This window comes from Glycine soja, unplaced genomic scaffold (genome assembly GCF_004193775.1).
Source record: "Glycine soja cultivar W05 unplaced genomic scaffold, ASM419377v2 tig00104526_1_pilon, whole genome shotgun sequence".
Classification (NCBI taxonomy): Eukaryota; Viridiplantae; Streptophyta; class Magnoliopsida; order Fabales; family Fabaceae; genus Glycine; species Glycine soja.
Window position 1 is genome coordinate 8,627 of NW_021144443.1, and position 8,352 is coordinate 16,978.

The following is an 8,352-nucleotide window of genomic DNA, read 5'->3' on the forward strand; positions in this document are numbered from 1 at the left end:
ACATGAGGATGGCGTTGGTTTAACAGAGGATGATCCAATCAACTTCTGTCAAGCTATGCACAGTTCTAACTCTCAAAATGGATTGACGCCATGAAGGATGAGATGAAGTCCATGAAAAACAATGAAGTTTGGGATCTAGTTGAATTTCCTGAAGGTGTGAAACCTATTGGCTGTAAATTGATATTTAAAACCAAGAAGGATTCAAAGGGTAATTGATCGAGGCCGTACCCGAATCAAATAAACATGAAAATGCAGTAACTAGGAAGTGATCCTAGGTCGTTTCCCAACGAGCAATGACAAACCAAATGTTCATAATATACTTGCAGTAACAGTAACGATTGGGGGGTTTGTTTGTTTTGTGATTAAAGAGCAGAACAAGTAAACTGGAATACGAAACTACTAATATTAAAACCGGGTTGTTTCCTCTAATTCAGAAGCCATTCTCTTATCCTGGGTTGGAGAATTCGTCCCTAACAGTCAACCACTTAATCCAACCTATTTCAATTTACTAAGCGAAAATCAACTTAGGGTTTTCAATACGTGATTAGGCACCACATACACCAGTTAGCCCTTCGTCCATTAAGCATGAACGCAAGTTAGGCTCAGAGGCAATTAATCGAACACGAAGCATGCACTGATTAATATTCACGAATTTGGGATACTGGTGAAGGGAGAACTGCCAGGAAACCACATTACAAGCGAAACCTCAAAGAGAGTTGGGCTTCGTCCTCAAAAGGAAACAACACCAGAAAATCTAGCCTTCCATGGATTCAAACAGAAAACGCAATTGAAACATGAAGCAGAAACGTAAATGAACAGAAACGTAAACGAACAGAAATGTAAAATGGAACAGAAACGTAAATGAGAGTAGAAGAAGCAAGAACGAAATTGTAATTAGAAGCAGAAAACGTAAAATTGCATTACGAACTCAGAAGCATCAAAATGAAATAAACACTGAATCCCAAGGCAGCTATTTAAAAAGAGTCACTCAAAGTCACTGGGCCCTATTACAATACTCTGGCCCAAAATGAAATAAACACTGAACAACATAAAATAAAATTGCGAAATTTCCTAATTAGAAATTAACTAAGGTAAGCGCTGCTTTATTTGCCCTCTTCAAGTCCACAACCAAAATCCGGATTAAGCCCAATGTTTCAGTAATTCCTGAAATTAGATTAAAAACATCAAATTAGCTAAATGAGCCCAAATAATAAAACTGCCTAATTAATTGACAATTAAGACCAATCAATAATTAAAATGGTGCAAAAAGGGTTTAGAAAATAGAAGAAAATGATGGCACATCAAAACCCCCATACTTAGCCTTTTGCACTCCTGGGCAAAATGAAACAAAGAACAAAATCCAAGGATATCAAAGGGAGACAAACAAAAACATTCACATATTTCTCAATGAACATCAAGGAATGAAAGGAATGGGTAACATCTAACATAAGGAGATCCAAAAAGTCAAGACATTCATGAAAATCATCCAAGCAACCCAATCATGGCAAAATAGTTAATCAGCTCAAGAATGAAAAGTGATAAAGCCTCACAAGATATACACTCTATCTCTCAAGTGTCTAGGCTACTATTTACCCTCAAAGCACCCATGAAAGCAAACACCACATAAACTTGGCAAGATTCTAAAATTGACAATCAACCCATAAACACAAGCACATGAGGATCAAAAGGTCTTTTAAGGTTGTAATGGGGCCAAGGACAAGGTATGGAGAAATATGGAATAAGTGGCTAAATCCCAAAGGAATAGAGGAGCAAAGGGGAATAAGTGCATATTAAGAAAAAAAATAAGAAAATAAAAAGAAGTAAAGATAAAATTTAAACATGAAGAGTAGAACCAAGAGTTTCATCATTCTTGTGCCATTTAAGATCTTATTCACTCAACTTTATTGCTTTTCTTTTTCTTTTATCGAATTTTTTTTTTTTTTTTTTTTACTCTTTAGCCTTTGAGAAACAACATTTCATTCAGCATGTCCAACATTTAACCAATATACAATGTACATCAAGTATGGCCCAAAATACATCATGAAGCATAGCCAACAAAACAAGTTGTCCAATGAAACAAAAACCCCCCACACTTATTCCCAAAACAATTCCAAAGCTCCAAAATTCCTTAAGGATATGGTAATATCATGGTTTTTCACTTAAGGCTTGTAGTGAGCTTCAAAACAAGGAAAGGGAACAAGGCTCAAAAGGGCTATCAAAGGAATTAATTCAAGGTAAGTCCATTTGGCTAGAAGCTTATAAGAACAAAATTGCCTTAATCATTTCCAAATATGCATGTGAATTAGGACGCATCAACAAGAATCAAGCCAAGGCTATTGTCCAAGCAATCAATGGGGCAAAACACACCAAATGATTATAATGATGGATGGCTCAAATTCTCACAAAGGTAAAATCATCACTTTCAAATTGAGCTTTCAAAACTATCATGACATGTAGAGAAGAATCAAGGATTTCAACTCACAAAATGTCAAGAACTTTTATTTTCAAAACAATTACCCATTTCTTGAACATATCCTATAATTCAAAGAAAAACATGCAAAGTCGTACGTGCACACGAAATTGACCCAAAATATTAAACTGAAAATCCGACGAAACTAACAACATTAACAAATTAACACAACTAACAAATTAACAAAACCAACAAAACTAGCAAAACCAAAGAACACTCCCTCCCCATACTTAAACAACACATTGTCCTCAATGTAGCACAATTAAAAGATTAAAAACAATTAAATCATCAAAGAGAATCGGACAAGTGTAATAAAAGCAAAGAAGGAGATAGGAAAAGAAAAACTCCCTAAGTCATGGTGGAGGAAGAGTAGGGTGGAGTAAGGAAGTCTCTTCCACCACTACGTCCACTAAAGAAGGGTTCGTGAGGAATGGCTTAAGTCGATGTCCGTTGACCTTGAAGCTCTTGTTTGTGGAGTCGCTTTTGATCTCAACTGTACCATAAGGAAAAACATTAGTAACAACAAAAGGACCAATCCACTTAGACCTCAACTTACCACTCATGAGTCCAAGCCTAGAATTATACAATAACACTTTTTGCCCAACCACGAAGTCTTTTTTAACTATCATGCTATCATGGAACTTCTTGGTCTTTTCTTTGTAGAGCTTGGCATTCTCGTAGGCTTTTAGGCGGATTTCATCTAACTCACTCAGTTGCAACTTCCTTTCCTCGCCAGCTTGATCCATAGAGAAGTTGCAAGTCTTCATTGCCCAGTATGCTTTGTGCTCAATTTCCACTGGAAGATGACATGCCTTTCCAAAGACAACCCGATAAGGAGACATTCCTATGGGTGCTTTGTAGGCAGTCTGATGTGCCCAGAGAGCATCATCAAGCCTGGTACTCCAATCTTTCCTGCTTGGCTGCACAATCTTCTCTAGAATTCTCTTGATTTCCCTGTTAGAAATTTCTGCCTGTCCATTAGTCTGGGGGTGGTATGGTGTGGATACCCTGTGTACCACCCCGTACTTTTTAAGCAGGGCATGCATTGTCCTGTTGCAAAAATGGGTTCCTTGATCACTAACAATTGCTTTAGGTACTCCAAACCTGCAAAACAGATTAGACCTGACAAAGTCTGCGACAACTTTAGCATCATTAGTTCTAGTCGGCTTGGCTTCCACCCATTTTGAAACATAATCAACTGCAAGGAGAATGTAAACATAACCAAAAGAGACAGGAAAAGGACCCATGAAATCTATACCCCAGACATCAAACACCTCACAGAATAGCATAGGTTGCTGAGGCATTTGTTGTCGCCATGTAAGTGTATTTCCTGCTCTCTGACACTGCTCACAAGTGCTGCAGATCTTCCACGCATCTTTAAAGATGGTGGGCCAATAAAAACCACAATCAAGCACTTTGCGAGCTGTCCTTTGAACACCCAGATGACCTCCCGGTGCGGAAGAATGACAGAACTGCAGGACTGAGTCAGTCTCATGATCTGGAATGCACCGTCTAATGACCTGATCACTACACAATTTCCACAAGTAGGGGTCATCCCAAATAAAATGCTTAGCATCACTTTTAATTTTATCTTTTTGGGCCTTAGATGCTAAGGGAGGAAAAACAGAGGCAACTAAATAATTGACAATGTTAGCAAACCAGGGAGTAGAAAGAGAGTCAGAAATACTATACAATATATACAAATGATCATTCGGGAAATCATCCCGAATAGGTGAATCTGCATCAGAGACACGTTCGATCCGACTCAAATGATCAGCAACTAGATTTTGTGCTCCGCTCCTATCACGGATCTCCAAGTCAAACTCTTGGAGCCAGAGCATCCATCGGATCAACCTAGGCTTAGAATCAGCCTTCTTCAACAAGTACTTTAGAGCTGCATGGTCAGTATAAACAATAATGCGAGTACCAAGCAAATAAGATCGAAATTTTTCAAGAGCAAAAACTATGGCTAGAAGCTCTTTCTCAGTAGTAGTATAATTTGCTTGGGCAGCATCTAAAGTCCTAGAAGCATAATATATCACCCTGGGCAATTTATCAATTTACTGAGCAAGGACAGCCCCCAATGCATAATTTGATGCATCACACATAAGCTCAAAAGGGGCTGTCCAATCGGGTGCCTGGATGATGGGGGTGGTAGTCAATGCTCTTTTGAGGCAATCAAAAGCCTCTTTGCATCTGTCATTAAAGTCAAACTCCACCTCCTTTTGCAACAAGTTGGACAGTGGAAGGGCTACTTTGCTAAAATCCCTTATAAAGCGCCTGTAGAATCCTGCATGACCAAGAAAAGATCGCACCTCTCGCACACAAGAGGGGTAAGGCAATTGTGAAATAACAGAAATTTTTGCAGGATCAACTTCAATACCCTTATTGGAAATAATGTGGCCTAAAACTATACCTTGCTAAACCATAAAATGACATTTTTCAAAATTTAGAACAAGGTTAGTTTCAATGCATCTATTCAAAACTTTTTCCAAACTATTCAAACAACCATCAAAAGAGGATCCATATACAGTGAAATCATCCATAAACACCTCTATGCAATTTTCTAAAAAATCACTGAAAATACTAATCATGCACCGCTGGAAGGTACCAGGGGCATTGCACAGGCCGAAAGGCATCCTCCTATAAGCAAAAGTGCCGAAGGGGCAGGTGAATGTGGTCTTTTCCTGATCCTTAGGAGCAATAGTAATTTGCATATAACCAGAAAAACCATCAAGGAAACAGTAGTGGGATTTACCTGCCAGGCGTTCAAGCATCTGGTCAATGAATGGCAGGGGAAAATGGTCCTTTTTGGTAACCTGGTTCAGCCTCCTATAGTCAATGCAGACTCTCCAACTGTTCTGCACCCGAGTAGGAATCAACTCCTCCTTCTCATTTCTGATCACTGTGAGGCCAGTCTTTTTCGGGACTACCTGGACGGGACTCACCCATTGGCTGTCGGAGATAGGATAAATGATTCCAGCTTACAAAAGCTTGGTTATCTCCTTCTTCACTACATCAAGAATCACCGGGTTGAGTCTTCTCTGTGGCTGTCTTACTGGTTTAGCTCCATCTTCTAAATTTATTCGATGCATACATGTGGATGGGCTAATACCAGGAATGTCCGCCAGGGTCCAACCTATAGCCTTCTTATGCTTCTTGAGAACTGACAACAACTTCTCCTCTTGCTCATCAGCAAGGGAGGCAGATATAATCACTGGAAAACTCTTGCTATCATCCAAGTAAGCGTATTTTAAATTTGATGGCAGAGGCTTCAATTCTGGTGTGGTCGGCTGGACAGTGGTAGAAGGAGATGGTTTCTCAGCCTTTACCTCATAAAGAAAGTCAGAGGTATGTGTACTTCCTGAAACATGGTTAGTCCTATCTGACTCTATAAAATCAATCTCAAGAGGTAAAACACCACCACCAGGCATGCAATCAATATCACTCTCAGATTCACTCTCAGCATCAAATTCAGACATATGATCAAGTACAATTTCAGACTCAATGCATGAAGAGTGAGAGGCATGCAGATTAGAATAAAGATCAGTCATGTATTCATCAACAACATGGTCAATTATTTCAGCACGAAATACAGAAAGATCTTCAGATGGGTATTTCATAGCATCCAGAATATTAAAATGAACAGTTATATCACCAAACTCCATGGACAGTGTGCCTGCATAAACATCTATCTTAGTTCTAGCAGTTTTCATAAAGGGTCTGCCTAGAATGATGGGAACTGATCCTTGAGAAAATCCATCTTCCATATTCAAGATATAAAAATCAACAGGGAAAATCAGTTCACCAACTCTAACTAAGACATCTTCTATGAAACCAACAGGATAGGCAACACTTCTATTAGCTAAATGAATTACCACATCAGTTGACTGCAAGGGACCTAGAGATAGAGAATTAAAAATCGACAGAGGCATAACACTAACAGAGGCTCCTAAATCTAGCATGGCATTGTCAAACTTATTATTCCCTATAATACAAGGTATGCTGAATGTACCTGGATCTTTGCATTTTTTAGGAATTTGAGGAACAGATTTACCAATCAATGCGGAGACATTTCTGCCCATGCTAATTCGTTCACTTCCTTTAAGCTTCCGCTTATTAGTGCACAGCTCCTTCAAGAATTTGGCATATCTTGGAATTTGCTTTATTGCATCCAACAGAGGTATGTTTACCTCTACTTTTCTAAACGTTTCCAAGATCTCTTTCTCTGCCTCTTCCATTTTTTTGTTGGAAACTGCTCTTGGAGGGAATGGAAGAGGGGGAATGTGCTGCTTCTGCAAATCAGAATTACCTGTGGAAGAAGATTCACCTGCACAGAAATTGTTAGGTAAATTTTTGTCATCACCTTTTTCTGGAATAGAGTGAAGTTTGGCAGGTTCATTTGCAGATGAGGAAGGTGCTACGGGTTGAGGTCCTTGACACTGCTTTCCCGACCTCAATGAAATGGCACTGACATTTTTGGGATTTTGGACAGCTTGAGAAGGCAGCTTGTCTAAATTCTGGGACTGTTGTTGATTCAATTGGGTAGCTAATTGTCCCATCTGATTGGTTAAGCTCTGAATGGAGGCTCTGGTCTCTTGCTGAAACTACATGTTCTGCATAGTCATTTGCCTCACAAGTTCTTCGAGGGAAGGTTGTGGAGGGGCCTCAACTGTTGGCTGTTTCTGGGGTTGTTGTTGTTGTTGGATTGGTGGAGGAATGTATGGTCTGCTTGGGCCAACAGCATTTTGGAAGGAAGGAGCAGGCTGCTGTTGTTGTTGCTGAGGGCTGGACCATCTGAGGTTAGGGTGATTCCTTCATCCAGGGTTGTATCTGTTGCTGGAAAGGTCATAATTGCTCTACTGTGGTTGATTTTGCTGCTGAGGTTGAGGAGGTCTATTGTAAATATTTGCAGCATAAGCTTCAGGCTGCTCAATTGCTCCAGGTTGCTGCATGGAAGGGCAAAGGTCTGTATGGTGGTCAGTAGAGGAGCATAAACCACAAACCAATGCGACAGGTACAGATTTCTGATTCAAGGCCAGCTGGGTTACCAAGTTAACCAATGCATCCAGTTTGCCTTCAAGCTTCTTAGTTTCAGATGATGCAGATGGGTTTGTAGCTACCTCATGCACTCCTCTAATGACTATGGCATCATTTCTGGCGCTAAACTGCTGGGAGTTGGAGGCCATCTTCTCAATTAAATTTCTGGCTTCAGCAGGAGTCATGTCTCCAAGGGCTCCACCACTGGCAGCATCTATCATACTTCTCTCCATATTACTGAGTCCTTCATAAAAATATTGGAGAAGAAGCTGTTCTGAAATCTGATGGTGAGGGCAACTGGCACATAGTTTCTTAAATCGCTCCCAGTACTCATACAGGCTCTCTCCACTGAGTTGTCTAATACCTGAGATATCTTTCCTGATGGCTGTGGTCCTGGAAGCAGGGAAAATTTTTTCTAAGAATACTCTCTTAAGGTCATCCCAGCTCGTGATGGACCTTGGAGCAAGGTAATACAACCAGTCCTTTGCCACTCCCTCTAATGAATGAGGAAAAGCCTTCAGAAATATGTGATCCTCTTGGACATCTGGGGGTTTCATGGTGGAGCAGACAATATGAAATTCCTTCAAATGTTTGTGCGGGTCTTCACCTGCAAGGCCATGAAACTTTGGAAGCAAATGAATCAGTCCAGTTTTAAGAACATATGGGACATCCTCATCAGGGTATTGGATGCACAAGCTTTCGTAGGTGAAATCAGGTGCAGCCATTTCCCTTAGAGTCCTCTCACGAGGTGGAGGTTGTGCCATGTTCTCAGAATGTGCAAAATCAGAATGCTCAGAATCAGAATGCTCAAAATTATAATGCTCAAGATCAGGATGTTCAAA

At 40.1% G+C, this 8,352-nt stretch overlaps 1 non-coding gene across 1 annotated transcript; it reads left to right on the forward strand.

Moving 5' to 3' along the window:
* The first annotated feature begins 7,789 nt into the window (after positions 1 to 7,789).
* On the forward strand, positions 7,790 to 7,896 carry LOC114404586. The gene has a single exon (XR_003665043.1). It is a non-coding gene; the product is annotated as a small nucleolar RNA R71 (small nucleolar RNA).
* Positions 7,897 to 8,352: the final 456 nt, after the last annotated feature.